The 16,144-nt window shown below is 43.9% G+C and overlaps 1 non-coding gene across 1 annotated transcript; it reads left to right on the forward strand.

The window, feature by feature from the left end:
* The first annotated feature begins 204 nt into the window (after positions 1-204).
* Positions 205-276, forward strand: trnah-gug (transfer RNA histidin (anticodon GUG)). Its single transcript has one exon. It is a non-coding gene; the product is annotated as a tRNA-His (tRNA).
* Positions 277-16,144: the final 15,868 nt, after the last annotated feature.

The raw sequence follows: 16,144 nt of genomic DNA on the forward strand, positions 1-16,144 counted from the left end.
ATCTATTTGTCTCAGCCTTCAACACATTAATGATGGAATCACCACAGCCACTGGGGGAACCGATGTTAAACGGTCAGCCCATTCTGAGTTCCCACACATCTGCCACTGTTCGCTCAGCACTGATATTGTGTATTTGTTGCTCTGCCTTATATTTCTTATGATACTTTGCTTGTTATGACCGTTTAGCGTGTTTGTCTGTGGTTTGCCGTGATCGTATAGTGGTTAGTACTCTGCGTTGTGGCCGCAGCAACCTCGGTTCGAATCCGAGTCACGGCAGTAATTGCTCTATGTGTCCCAGGCTTTTGTTAAACACAAAGGGATCAGTTGTTTTAAAGTTTTGATTTTCTCCAAGGTGATTTTTTTTCCTTCAAGCTCTGCTCGCTCACATCTCTCTGTTTCATTTGTCAGAATTCAAATCCACCTGTTCTCAGAGATTTCTTCCCTCCAACGATCACTAACCGAACTTTCCATCCCATACCCCCACCTCATTAATTTGGAGATGCCGGTGTTGGACTATGGAGTACAAAGTTAAATATCACCCAACACCAGGTTATGGTCTTACAGGTTTTATTGAAGCACTAGCTTTCGGAGAGCTGTTCTTTCATCATGTGTTTGCGGAGTCATTTCCTTTTTCAGTAAGGCATTGCAGAATCTAATACAGACTCTCACATTGATACCGATTAGACTGTGTGGCTGTGGTCACTGTTGCTGGGTGAACGTTCCCCAACCCCACCATCGGGACCTGCATTGATCCATTTGGTTACCACTATTGTGAGATCAGTACTCATGTAGCATCTTTTACTGATATCGACCAGATATTATTGGGGGGTGGGGGGGTGGGGGGGTGGGGGGGTGGGGGGTGGGGGGCGGGGGGGAGTGGGGGGGACTCCAGCTCAGGAAAATGGCACAGAACAGTTTCGGGGAAAAGCGAGTTAATTGGATAAGATCAGTTTCACTACTTTTCTGCAATGGCCAAGCGCTATTACCACTGAACACTGAACTGTTAATTCAGACACCACGGACCTGGGTTTGACTCCGACCATGCTAGGTGGTAGAATTGGGATTCAATAAATATCTGGAATTATGAATCTAATAACTCCTATATATCCATGTTCAATTGTTGAAAAGAAAACAAAACAATCGGACGTCATTTAAGGAATGAAACTGCCATTCTTACCTGCTCGGGCCTCCATGTAACTCAAGACTCACTACAAGATGGTTGAGTCTCAACTACCCGCTGTGCAATTCGGGATAGCAATCAATACTGCCGAGCCAGCGGCGCCCTCATAATGTAACAGAATAGAAAAAAAAGTCCATTTGGCCCTAGCTAGATTACTGTGTGCACTTCTGCAATTCAGAGTACTGCATGGATGTGATCGCACTGGGAACGTTGCAGTAGAGATTCACTGGGATATTGTCTGGGCTGAAGAGTTTCAGTTGTGAGGAGAGATTGGACAGACTGGGGTTGTTTGTCGCCGAGCAGAGGAGATTGGAGAAGACATGACTGAGATGTAATAAATACTGAGGAATATGGATAGGATTGACCGAAAGAAGCCATTGTTATTGATGGAGGGATTGAACACCGGGGCCAAGAGATGTTGGGAAAAGGCAGAAAGGTTTGAGTAGATTTGCGGAAAGGGTCAGAGAGGCGGAAATCATTCTAACCTTTAAAAGAATTGAGATGTTAATTTGTGAAGCCAAAACATATAAGATTATGTGCTAAACGATGGAACTTGATTCAGGTCTTCAAGCAGTTGTGTTGGACAAGTGCGGCCACAACAGGCTGAAGGGTCTCCTTCGATGTTGATATCCTCCACAGTATAGTGGTTAGTGTCCCCTCCTGTCACAGGGCTCAATTCTCCGCTGGGGGCATCGTGAATGTTTTAAGCCTGTCGCTCTGTTCCCCAGTGAAGGTTATTCATGCCTGGCTTTCCATTCTCGATGGGACATGTCACAGGAAGGACAGTGCTGTCTGAATCAGCGTGGGGAAGGACTACAGCTCCTGGGGAGAGAGAGTGTCAGTGAAAGTGCAAACACATAACTGCAGCCAACTGCACATTGTGTTTGTGTTGCAATGAAAACCATGAAATAGAGTAGTTTCTAACTGATATGTTTATTTAAAGCAGGAATCTGAGGAAGAAAGCAGAATAAACCCATTCAGATCTGAGTGCAGAAACATTTCCTGCAGAACCACTGAGGTTGTACAGCGTAGAACCGCGTTGGATGCATTGAATTCGGGTTTGTGGGCGCAGTTTGCTTTCACTCGGCGGAGCTGCCAGTGTGAAAAGCCATTACACATGATACAGATAGTGTTCAATGTGATGGTACATTTGTTCAGTGGTTCGCACTGCTCTTAAGTCTGTAGGTTAGGTGGGTTGGCCTGTTAAATTGCGCTGATGTGTCCAGGGAGTGAATTCAGTAAGTTAAGTGAGTTAGCCATGGGGAACGCAGTGATCAGGTCAGCAGTCACACGATGCCAGGTTTTATTCCAGCAGGTATATTTGAAATCACAAGCCAGAGGCCTGCGGGGATAGAGATGGGAGCTAGGTCTTATTGAGATGCTGTTCAGAATTTCCCTACCGACCTGATTGACTGAACTGCACTTTCTGCATTGTCGGAAATCTGTGATTCTATCAGAGAGGACACTGCCAGCGTTTACTGGGCCGCTAAGACATTAGAGACGATGCTGACGGCATTTATTGGGGATGGAGTTTTATTTATTTGTGTTTTGGAAAATTTGACCCTGAACCAAGGAAAACCGAATGGAATTTTTCCAGCGTAATTGAGGTTTGGACAGAGTCAACATATGGAAAATTCACTCTTTCAAGTTCGTATATTTCTGAATGTCAGGCTTTTAAAACCATCGATGTAGGACAAATAAATGATGGGAGCAGAATTTCTGTCACTCTGAGAATCCGTTTCCAAAATATTTGGAAAGGCACATTTCGAGACACACAAACAATGAGTTTCACCAGGAGAGACACAGCCTGCGGCCAGGTGAAAGTGTAAAAGTGGGGTGTGGGGGGTGGAAGGTGCGAGGAAACAGTATCTAATTTGGACGACTTCAGATGCAAAGAAATATCAGAAACGTCTGCAGCTGAGTAAGATTCAGCAAAAAACCTCAGAGTTTAGAACGATTTCTATTAATATTCCATATGAAGCTTTATAAATGGAACTGAGCAGATTTGGCATATTGTCAAGGCAAGCCATTTCATAATGAATAGGACGTGACCAGTCTCTTAGAGATCGATTTCCTGCTTTAACCCCATGCCTTAAAGTTGGGAGGACGATCGCCATGATGTTGGGTTCATTTGATACCCACTGAAATCTACCAAAGTAACTGAGCATCAAAACTGGCATCTTGTTTTGTCGTTTAACCTTCTGTTTTTCTCATCAGTATTTCCTTTAAGCTGAAATAAATTCCGAACAAAATTGAACACAATATTGAGCGTTCCAATCATATAAATCCAATTCACTTCCGATCATTGGAATGAACAGAGTGAAGTTGCAGCAACATTAATAAAACGAAACGAACAAAACTGCATTCTGGGAATTTTACCCAGTTCAGGTTCAGCCATATGAGAAAGCCCATCAAGCTAAAACATCACCTTCACTTCTCACTCCGTACATACTTCTTCACGTGAGAGAGAAACTGTCTGAAGAAATTATGCGTCAAGACTAAATGTGCGTGTGAATGTGACGGGAATTTCATGTTTGCTGGTTCGTTCTGAGACAGTTCCGACTCGGAATAAATCAAGGACAAGGTATTCCTTCCAAGGACATGGTGAATCTCTTGGATTTTGCAGGTATTATTATTCCGTCGAAAGCAGAAAGATAATGGTGTGGATTCGATTCCGCTCAGGTAATTTCCTACCGCCTAGGAGCACCATATGTAATCTTGACGGGGTCACATTTGAGCCCCTTTACAGTGGGCTGAAGTCTCCCAGGGGTTCAGGCGATGGGTTCTCTTCCATTGCGCATGTGTGGATTTGAACCCTTCTCTGGCTGTTACTTCTATGAAACGCAGCTGTGGTTTCCCTTTGTGCCTCGCATCTTTAGGATACATTGGATGGAGAATCTTGCTTTTGTCCTTCATTGCACCGGAGATTTGTGATAAATTGGTACCTCATCAAAGTCGAAGTAAAGCAATTTTTTTCTGTTGTATGTTACATTGGGATAATGAAAAGGAGGGCAACGTTTCTTTCGTCCTTTCATTCCATCTTGACTTTCTATGAATTTACATCGAATGAAAGGGGAACAAATAAGGAGAGATCGGGTGCAATAGTTTATCCAGTGGGATTGTGAATTTTAATGTAATACTCCACACAAAGTTCTGATCAGTATTTTAAACAGTCAATTGAATTGAAACCGCAGAAAATCTTTCCAATGAAACGAATGTTTCATTCGTTCACAATCTTTTGCAGTGTGAATCATACCGCGATCCATCATCCAGCGTGATCACCAAGTTGGCAACAATATTAGATCCACCAATTTTCTTCAGCAATCACAACATCTGCACATACCCATTTGTGGTGTGCCCAGTGCCATTTGTTGTATCCAGGCCACAGCACATTTCTTGATCATGAACTTATGAGCTAAGTTCCTGATCTGTCTGATCAGTTTGAGAAACCTTTTCTATCACTTCATCCCATCCCTCAGAATTCTAAAGATATCAATAAAATAGGGCGTTAGACCAAATGATGTAGGATTGGAAATCGGCCATTCATCCCATCAAGTCTGCTCCACCATTCAACGAACTCATGGCTGATCTGATAATCCTGAACTCCATTCTCCAGCATTGCCTCGACAAAGCTTCATCATCTTTCTGGTTAAATATCTGTCTGGCACAGTTTGAAAATACACAACAACTCAGCCTCAACAACAATTTCGGCAAGGTGTTCAACGGATCCACTGGCCCCTGAGCAAAGAAATTACTCCTCATTTCTGAATTAAATGGGCAACATCTAATTCTGAGTTCATGTCCTCTGGTGCTCTCCTCATATCAGAGGGTGAACCACCTGCCCGTATCTACCCTGTCAAGATCCCATGAATATTGAACGTTTATAAATGTTACTATGTTATTATAGAGCTCTCCTCCGTCTCCTTTGTTTCAAGGAGAATAATCCCAGCCTGAGCAATCATTCCACGAAGCTCCATTTTCTCCAGTGTTGAGAACATGTTCATTAATCTCTGCTGTCCCCTGCAGCGACCCTACATATTGTTAAGGCAGGTGGAGACATTTATGTGAAGAAACGGTTGAAATTTCAAGCACAGACGGGAATTGTATCTTGAAATTAGACAGCCACTGGAATCAGAGTTGTCCACACAAGGACGAAATAGAGTAAGTATCACTCTGACAAATGAGAATCTAATCATATCTCATTGACATTCAATAACTTTACTGTAAACAAATTACCCCATGTAATCGTCCATAGAGCGATTATTTCGGGGGAAAAACTTATCAAAACTGGCTACATAAACACTTTGACAACAACAAGTTGTTCTTGAGACATTTTTTGATGATAAACTCAACTCATTGTTCCGTGAATCCTACATCGTTTGCAAGGCACAAATGAGAAGTGGAATATAACTCTCTCCATTTGCCTAGATAGGTATAACTTCAACAACACGGCACGGTGTTGTGGGCGGCACGGTGGCACAGTGGTTAGCGCTGCTCCCTCACAGCGCCTGAGACCCGGGTTCAACTCCCGCCTCAGGCGACTGTCTGTGTGGAGTTTGCACGTTCTCCCCGTGTCTGCGTGGGTTTCCTCCGGGTGCTCCGGTTTCCTCCCACAGTCCAAAGATGTGCAGGCCAGGTGAATTGGCCATGCTAAATTGCCCATAGTGTTGGGTAAATGTAGATGTAGGGGTATGGATGGGTTACGCTTCGGCGGGCCGGTGTGGACTTGTTGGACCGAAGGGCCTGTTTCCACCAAGGCGCAATTGCAGCAGAGTTCACCAACTATAAGATGCACTGGAGTAAGTCTTTCGGGCATTTCTGACAACCTTCAAAGCTCAACAGTTGTACTGACTATAAGGACAAGATTAGAACATGCAACGAAACGCCACCATTTTCAAGTTACCCTCCAAGGCCCATAGCACCCTGACTTGGAAAGGAATCAGTGAGAAACTCATTGGTGAAACGGTCTTGATGGGCAAAGTTGCATACTTCAGCCTTCCATCTTTTATCGTAGAAATTTAAGAAAAATGTTGATTTATGCGGTGACCACACTTGTGCTCAGTCCTTTAGCTGTTCCCTAAACTGGTGGTTGCTAAAGTTCTGCTATCATCCACAGCCTGTGGTCAACAATAGAAAATACCCGAAAACCCTCTCAATCAACTGACTCCCCTCCAGATTAGAGTGGTGTTGGAGAAGCACAGCAGGTCTGGCAGCATCTGAGGAGCAGGAAAAATGGACGTTTCAGGCAAAAGCCCTTCATCAGGAATGAGACTGGGAGCATGAAATGTCAGAGAAGTAGGTGGAGTCGATAGGTGGGAATGAAGATGCACAGATGGGAGACGTCAGGCGGACGGTCTTGAGCTGGAAGGTGGGAACTGGTGTAAGGTCGGGGGAGGGGAAATGAGGCAACGGGTGAAGTCCAAATTGATGCCTTGGGGTTGAAGGGTCCCGAGGCGGATGATGAGGTTTGCTTCCTCCAGGCATCGCGTCGTGAGGCAGTGGCGATACAGGAGGCCCAGGACCTGCATGTCCTCGGGAGAGTGGGAGGGGTAGATGAAATGTTTCCCCAAGGGGCACTGGGGTCGATTCTTGTGGGTATCCTGTAGATATCCTCTGAAGTGTTGTGTGAGAACACATCTCCTCTCTCCAACTCAGAGGAGACCGCATCGGGAGGAACGTATACAAGAAATTACATGTGTGGAAGTGCAGGAGAAACTTTGATGGATGTGGAAGCCTCCATTAGAGCCTTGGACAGAGGTGAGGAGGTAGATGTGGGTGCAGGTTTTGCAATTCCTGCAGTGACAGGGAAACTTATATTTCCCTCCCCACCCCATCCACTTTTCACAAAGACTGTTTCCACCACGACTACCTCGTCAATTCCTCGCCATCCAATGACCCAACCTCCGCTCGCGGCACCTTCCCCTGCCACTACAGGAATTGCAAAACCTGCACCCACATCTTCCCTCTCACATCCTTCCAAAGCTCCAATGAGCCTTCCACATCCATCAAATGTGCATGTGCATTTCCACACATGTCATTTATTGCATTTGTTGCTTGCGATGCGGTCTCCTCTACATTGGCGCAAACAGACACATTCTCGGAAAGCGCTTCAGAGAACATTTCCAGGGCACCCGCAACATTCAACTCCAAACCCCCATGACCAAAAACATCAATTACCACACCCTCCCCCTCCGACTCTCCCAAGGACATGCAGTTCCTGGGTTTTCTCCACCGCCATTCCCTCACCACCAGACGCCAGATCTTCCACCTTGGGGCCCTCAACCCCAGGGCATCAACGTGGTCTTCACCAGTTTCCTCATCTCCCCACGGCCACTTTATCCGAGTTCCAACTTTCTAACTTGGCACCATCCTACTGACCTGCCCCACCTGTCTATCTCCCTTTCCACCTATCCGCTCCACCCTCTTCTCCGACCTATCACCTTTAACCCCATCTCTGTGCACTTCTTGCACTCTCAGCTCAATTCTTCCCAGACCCAGTATTCCCGTTTATCTCTCCACCCTCGAGGCTCACAGCTTTATTCCTGATGAAGGGCGTTTGCCCAAAACGTTATTTTTTTTCTGCAACTCGGATGCTGCCTGACCTGCTGTGCTTCTTCAGCACCACTCTAATCTTGATTCTGATTTCCAGCACCTGCAGTACGCACTTCCGTCCATCTGATTCCCATGTCTATTGATCTTGAATAGGCAGTTGCTGAAGTTCCAGCATCATTTCCCTGCTCTTTCATTCCCACCTGCGGTCAAGACCAGAAAGTATCTCCAACCCATCGAGACCACTTGATCCCTTTTCCAATCACATTCAAACATTCGTGAATGTCTACTCCAATATCTCTTTTATTACCTTAAACCACTCGATATTCACACTTTTCTCATTGTGCGTCCTCAAATTCATTATCACCCACTTCACTGGATTGAATTCCTTTCAGCACATTTTCTTGCCAATTGTTTCCAATCTCCCTGCAGTCTACGGCTTTCTTCCTCATGGTTAACGACATGACTAATTGTTACCTGATTTGCAAACAGCTAAATGATGGCCACGACAAATAATTAAAAATCGTTGACCTATATGAGTAAACAATAGAACTCATAGAAGCCATGGTTCATAAGCTTGCAGAGGACAGCAGAATTGGAGACGCCAAAGAAGGTGATCTAAGATTCCAGAAGGATCTTAATCCATTGCGTCTTTGGGCTGAAAATGTCACATGAAGTTCTATTTGGATAAATGGAAGGCATAGCATTTTGCTACATCAAATATTAGTAGGGCTTATACAATTACTGATTGGGCGTTGCATCGTGTTGTGCAACACGGAAGCCAGGAATGCAAGTATATAATTCATTTTAGTTTGCTTCATATATAGACAGAATGGTTAAAAAAAAATGTCATCTTGCCTTCGTTGTTCAGTCCTTTGAGCGTAGGAGTTCATCCGTTATGTTGAAGTTGAATAGGACATTGGGTGATGCTTCTTCTGGAATACTGTGTCCAGTTCTTGTCGCCCAGTCATAGCAAGGAAATTATTCAGCTGGAGTAGGTTTTGAACAGGTATGCCAGCGTATGGCTAGTGGGAAAGGTTTGTGTTATAACGAAAGTCTGGATAGGCTGAGAATATTTTCACTCGAGCACTGGAGTTTGAAAGGCGACCTGATAGAAATTTATAAATTATTGAGAGTTCGGCTCGAGTTAACTGTAACTGTCTTTTCTCCAAGGAGGAGGGACTTCCAGACGAGCAGGCAAATGTTTAAAGTGAAAGGAGGGATTTAAAATAAGACATGAGAGTCTTTTTTTAAACAGAGGATGGTTTATGTGTGCAATTCACTTCCTGAGGCAGTGATGAATGAAAGTACATTTACAATATTTACAGCATATTTGGATCGATAAATGAATTGGAAAGTATCAGTGGAATTAACAAAATCTATTCATTCATGCCTAGTACATAATTTATTGCCCAGATCGAAGTTCAGAATCAACCACGATATTATGGATCTGGAGTCACATCCCAGCCAGACCAGATAGGTATGACAGTTTCCTTCCCTCTCAGGCATTAATGAATCAGATCGACTGATTCAGCATCATCATTCGACTCTAGGTATTTATTTAAATAAAATCCCAGCATCTGCCATGCCAGGGTTTGAACCCGTGTCCACAGAATTATATCTGGACATTCATATGAACAATGCAGTAATAATATCACAAGAGCATTATTAACCCTCAGCAGTTACAAGAACCGTCAGATGCGACTCGTTTATTTTGGCATTATGTTCAGTATGAGCTGGTAGGAGTGAAAGGTCTGTTTTCATGCTGTTTGAGTCTATGACTTTGACGCTATGAAACCGGCAGCTGGTTCGAATTAACAGCAGCATTGACAGTTTAATTGATCTCCTTCTGAGGTATGTAATCTTGCTGGTTACTCTGGAGGTTCTTCTGCTCATTGAGCCCTTCCCACACGCGGGATTGTTGAATAGTCTGTCCGCAGTTTGACTGAGTAGATGATTTTTCACTTCAGCAGGTAATTGAATCCCGCATTGCCCTGGTTTCTCTGTGATATCGGTGTCCTTGCATATACCCAGGATGAACGATTGGTTCAAATCATGTCCATGCAGACGCAATTCCCGTTGTACATGTTGTGAATGTGTTTTGATTCTTCCTGATATACCCACAGGGTGTGGATGTCGCTGGTCAGGACAGCATTTGTTGTTCTTCCAGATTCGCTGCTGTCTCGCTGCACAGAAGACATGGATTCGATCCCAGTCTCGTGTGACTGTGTGCAGTTTGCACATTCTCTCTTTGCTTGTGTGAGTTTCCTCCCACAGTCTGAAGGTGTGCAGGTTACTGGGATCAGCCATGGGAAATGAAGGGGAACGGAATAGGTATGGAGTGTGTGTCTGATAGGATGTGCTTCAGAGGGATGGTGTCGACTGGAATGGCCGAATGGCCTGCTTTCCCACACGGCCGTCATTCTCGGATGAAGGGTCAGCTATTTTGTTCAGGTCCTGGAGACACAAGTAGGCAGGATTGGGTAAAGACGGTAGCATCTCCTGTATCAGCGACATTCATGAATGGGATTGCCGGAAAATAAAGACATGTCCACTATTCCTGAGATCAGGCGTTCATTCCAGGTTTTATTCATCGAACTTTAACATTACCAGGAAGGTGAGGAAGAAACAGGGTAAATCAATTTAGATGTCAGCGCAGAAACATTTTCCGCAGCATCATGAGGAAAACTGACAAATTGCTCCTCAGAACTGTTAGTTCACAGAGATGTTTTTTGTTCCACTCAAGCCCTTAAGAAATTGAATAACAATTTAACTAAGACTTGCAATGTTAGAACACACCAGGCGACGATTCACGTTTGGAAACTGTGTTTCCAAGCCAGATGTTTGATAACTGATCATGATGCAATAGGCTGAAGTACCATTTTAAAAACTCAAAAACTGTCATTTTTCACCTGAACAAAATCGGCAAAAACAAAGTCATCAAGAAAAGTTCCAAGCATTGCACATGTCGTCCTTGGTGCGAACGTGCTGAAATGCAGCTGTCTCACTGCTATTTCCCAATGTTGATTTCCAGTCAGGGAAAAAAAATTGTTGTTCCTTATGGAAATCTTAAATTGAACATGAGTTCCTGACATTACAAAACAGCAAAGGTAACAGTTCTGTCAGAGTCAGTGAGAATTTCATATCGGAGATGAAATCAAATGGGAAGAAACGCTGAAATCAGTTGCCTTTGCCTGCTCAGACTCAGTACTACAAAATGATCCTTATTGAAACATATAGGTATTTTCAAGGATTTAATAAGTTGGATGCAGAAAGTTTGGTTCTGTTGCCAGAGCACCTCGTATCGAATGACTTGGAGATGCTGGTTTTGGACTGGGCTATGCAAATTTGAATATCATACAACCCCAGGTTATATTTCAATAGGTTTAATTGGAAGTACTAGCTTTCGGACCACTGCTCATTCATCAGGTGATTGTGGAGTCCACAGTTGTAAGTCACAGAATTTATAGCATCTGTTTACCAGTGTGATGTAACTGAAATTGTACATTGAAAAATACCGTGATTGTTTGCTAAGTCGCCGATCTGTTAGAATATCCATGTTAGCTTCACTTCCTTCATATGTAAAGTGCAAAACTTTTTTATTTTAAAGTTTCATTCTCAGGTGAAGTTTAACAACTGGTGTCTGCCCCCCCTGTGCTGCTCTCTGTTCCATAATGTTTAGAATGATTCTAATTTATAAAAATGAGTTACCAGAGTCTTACATGGATTCATGCAGTTTTTCAGCAAAGTACAATGTAACTCTGCAAGTACAAATTCGCCCCACAGACGAAAATATGTGTGTGTGTGTGTGTGTGTGTGTGTGTGTGTGGAGGAGGGTCTCTGTTTGTAGATAGGGCAATGGGATCACCTGTACTGTGACATGAACCCAATGACCATGGGTACCGAATTTAGCTATCAGTCTCTGTGGGGGCACTTTTAGCTGCTGCCTGTTCCGAAGACCGCCTTGGAGGATTGTCACCCGAAGATCCGAGATCGAAGGTCCTGGATCATTGAAGTGCTCTCCAACTGGGAAGGGGCACACCTGTCTGTTGATTGATGTGCAGCGCCCATTCCGTTGTTATCGCCTGTGCTCAGCTTTGCCAATGTATCATGTCTTAAGGGCATTCTTGCCTGCGATGTTGTTTTTTTAGATTAGCGTCAGTCTAATTATTATGGCATGTACGCAGCATACAGGGACTAACACCTTCAACATATTATCTGTGATGACACGAATTGGTAAAGTCCACCTGAGAACGTAACTGTTAAAATAAAGTTTTCCGATTTACATAAGAAAGAAATGAACTTAACATAGTCATTCTAACAGATGGAAGACTTAACAAGCAATCAAGGTATTTTTCCAATGTATAATTTCAGTGACATTACACTGTAACCTTTCGCTATATATTCTGTATCTTACCACTGTGTACTCCACAGCCACCTGATGAAGGAGCAGCTCTCCAAACGCTATTGCTTCTATTAAACCTGTTGGACTATGACATGGTGTTGTGCGATTTTTAACTTCGTAGTAGAATGCCGATCTCACAATTAAAATAGAGACGAAGAAGCATTTATTCTCTCAGACAGTTCTGGATCAGTGGACTTTCTTGTAGCAGAAGGCTTTTGAGGAAGTGTCATTAGGTGTAATGAGGCTGAGATCCGCAGATCTTCAAACTGCAAAGATATCAAGCGTTATGGCGAAAGGCAAGAAAGTGCAGTTCAAGGTTATCAGATCAGATATGAAATCATTCAATAGCGGAGTAGACTTGATGGTCTGAATGGTGTCTATCTGTTCCAAAACCTGTTGGCCTCAATATGAAGCTGCAAAACCGACCTCAGTAAAATGTGCCAAATTTAAAAAAGCGTGGTCCCCCAGAGCACTGACCGATGTAAAATGTAAAAAGAACAATACACAAAGGGCAGACGATATTGGGTAACTGCTCTGCAGTGATCAGTATACCAAGATAAACAGGAAAACCGATATTCATTATCTACATTGCACCTGGCTCCACGAGGCATGTAGTTAACTCTCACAAACCACTATTCCCCTTCCGTTTTCCTGACGCCCCCTCCGTTCTTGTTTTAAACCGATTGATCGTCAGGCAATTGCAGATGACATTGCTGATGTGGAACTGTAGCATATAGAACATAGAACATTACAGCGCAGGACAGGCCCTTCGGCCCTCAATGTTGCGCCGCCCTGTCATACTAATCTGAAGCCCATCCGATCGACACTATTCCATGCACGTCCATATGCCTCTCCAATGACGACTTAAATGCACTTAAACTTGGTGAATCTACCACCGTGACAGGCAAAGCATTCCATGCCCTAACTACTCTCTGAGTAAAGAAGCTACCTCTGACATCTGTCTTGTACCTATCTCCCCTCACTTTAAAGTTGTGACCCTCGTGTTTGCCGTCCCCATACTTGGAAAAAGACTCTCCCTGTCCACCCTATCTAAACCTCTGATTATCTTGTATGTCTCTATTAAGTCACCTCTCAGTCTTCTCTCCAACGAGTACAGCCTCAAGGCCCTCAGTCTTTCCTCGTAATTCATTCCTTCCATACCAGGCAACATGCTAGAAAATCCCCTTTGCACCCTTTCCAAAGCGTCAACATCCTTCTTATAATGCGGTGACCAGAACTGTTCGCAATACTCCAAATGTGGCCTTACAGCTGCAGCATAACCTTCTGATTCCAGAACTCAATCCCTCTATTAATAAAGGCCAAAACACTGTTTTCGTTCTTAACAACCCTGTCAATCTGGGTGGCAACTTTCAGGGATCTGTGTATATGGATACCGAGATCTCTCTGCTCATCTGCACTCCCAAGAATCTTACCATCAGCCCAGAACTCTGCATTCCGATTACTTCGGCCAAAATGAATCACCTCACACTTGTCCACATTAAACTCCATTTGCCACCTCTCAGCCCAGAACTGCAGCTTATCTATGTCTCTCTGCAACCGACTACATCCTTCGTCACTATCCACAACTCCACCGACCGTAGTGTTGTTCGCAAATTTACTAACCCACCCTTCTAAGCCCTCATCCAGGTTATTTGTAAAAATGACGAATCGCAGTGCACCCAACATCAACCCTTGCGGAATGCTGCTAGTAACTGGACACCAAGATGAACATATTGCATCAACTGCAACACTCTGTTTTCTTTCAGCGAGTCAATTACTGATTCAAACTGCTATGTCTCCCACAATCCCATTCCTCTGCATTTTGTATAATAGCCGACTGGGGGAACCTTATCGAACACCTTGCTGAAATCCATATACAGCACATCAACCGGATTACTCTCATCCACCTGTTTGGTCACTTTGTCAAAAACCTCACAAGATTCGTGAGGCACGACCTACCCTTTACAAAACCGTGCTGACTGTCCCTGATCAGATTATTCTTTTCTAGATGATTATAAATCCTATCTCTTCGAACCTTTTCCAACACTTTACCAACAACTGAAGTGAGACTCACTGGTCAGTAATTACCAGGGTTATCTCTACTACCCTTCTTGAACAAGGGAACCACATTTGCTATCCTCCAGTCCTCAGGCACTATTCCTGTAGACAATGATGATTTCTAGATCAATGGCACAGGCTCGGCGATCTCTTCCTTTGCTTCTCAGAGGATCCTAGGATAGATCCCATCCGGCCCAGAGGACTTGTCTATTTTCACACTCTGCAGTATTTCTAATACCTCTTCCTTGTGTACCTCAATCTCTTCGAGTATAGATGCAAGTATCTCTGTATCTTCGTCGCCAAAAATTGCATTTTCTATAGTGCACAGTCAAAAAATATTTATTTAGTGTTTCCCATGTCTCCGCTGACTCCACACACAACTTCCTACTATTATTCTTGATTGGCCCTAATTTAAATCTCGTCATTCTTTTATTCCTGACATACCTATGGAAAGTCTTGGGGTTAACCCTGATCCGATCCGCCAACAACTTCTAATGTCTCCTTCTGGCTCTTCTGAGCTCTCTTATTAGGTCATGCAGGGAAACTATTCTGTCTGCTGCACATCATTCTGCTTCGAAATATCAGGCAGTATTTCATATTGATTACTGTAAACGTTAACCTTTAACAAGACATGACAGTGAAATCACTGAATCCTCATCACTATACTACCACGGAAGATTTCTGTTAACATCACCCTGGACATCATGAGATTCGCCATTCTATTCTCCAATCCTTCTGTGCGTGATCCCCTCGGCCCGATTCCGGTCTTGTTGTTTGGTTTACAATACTGAGGCCATCCAATCATCTTTGCATTTCAGTTTCTAAAGAATGAGACCTTCTCTCTGAGCTGGCAATGTGCTTGCTCAGTGGTGATAACACTGTCCTTGTAAACTAGAAAAGTGCTTGAAATAGTCCATTCCTGTTTTTCATTCCAAGAACTTGAGACAAACCGTTTGGCAGGACAGAAAATAGCGGGCGTGAGCAGTGATCAAGTTTCGCAGCAAGAACGAGGGAAGGCAGGATAAACTACAGAGCAATGGGGAAACAATGGGCCATAAGACCATAAGCCCATAAGACATTGGAGTGGAAGTAAGGCCATTCGGCCCATCGCTTCCAATCTGCCATTCATTGATGGCTGATGGGCATTTCAACTCCACTTACTAGCATTCTCCCCGTAACCCGGAATTCCTCGAGACATCAAGAATCTATCAATCTCTGCCTTGAAGACATTTAGCGTCCTGGCCTCCACTGCACTCTGTGGCAATGAATTCCAGGCCCACCACTCTCTGGCTGAAGAAATGTCTCCACATTTCTGTTCTGAATTTACCCCTTCTAATTTTAAGGCTGTGTCCACGGGTCCTAGTCTCCTCGCCTAAGGGAAACACTTCCAAGCGTCCACCCTTTCCAACCCTGCATTATCTTGTACGTCTCTATTAAGTCTCCCCTTAATCTTCTAAACTCCAATAAATACAATCCCAGGATCCTCAGCCATTCCTCATTTAGACCAACCATTCCAGGGATCATCACTGTGAATCTCCGCTGGACACGTTCCAGTGCCATTCTGTCCTTCCTGAGGTGTGGGGACCAAACCTGGACACAGTACTCCAAATGAGGCCTAACCAGAGCTTTATAAAGTCTCAGTAGCACAACGGTGCTTTTATATTCCAAACCTCTTGAGATAAGTGACAACATTGCATTCGCTTTCTTAATCACGGACTCAACCTGCATGTTGACTTTCAGAGAATCCTCGACTTGCGCTCCCAGATCCCTTTGTACATTGGCTTTACGAATTTTCTCACCGTTTAGAAAGTAATCTATGTTTTTATTCTTTTTGCCAAAGTGCAAGACCTCGCATTTGTTCACGTTGAATTCCATCAGCCATTTACTGAACCACTCTCCCAAACTGTCTAGATCATTCTGTAGCCTCCCCACTTCTCCTCAGTAAAACCTGC

This window comes from Chiloscyllium punctatum, unplaced genomic scaffold (assembly GCF_047496795.1).
Source record: "Chiloscyllium punctatum isolate Juve2018m unplaced genomic scaffold, sChiPun1.3 scaffold_1010, whole genome shotgun sequence".
In the NCBI taxonomy this organism is placed as follows: domain Eukaryota; kingdom Metazoa; phylum Chordata; class Chondrichthyes; order Orectolobiformes; family Hemiscylliidae; genus Chiloscyllium; species Chiloscyllium punctatum.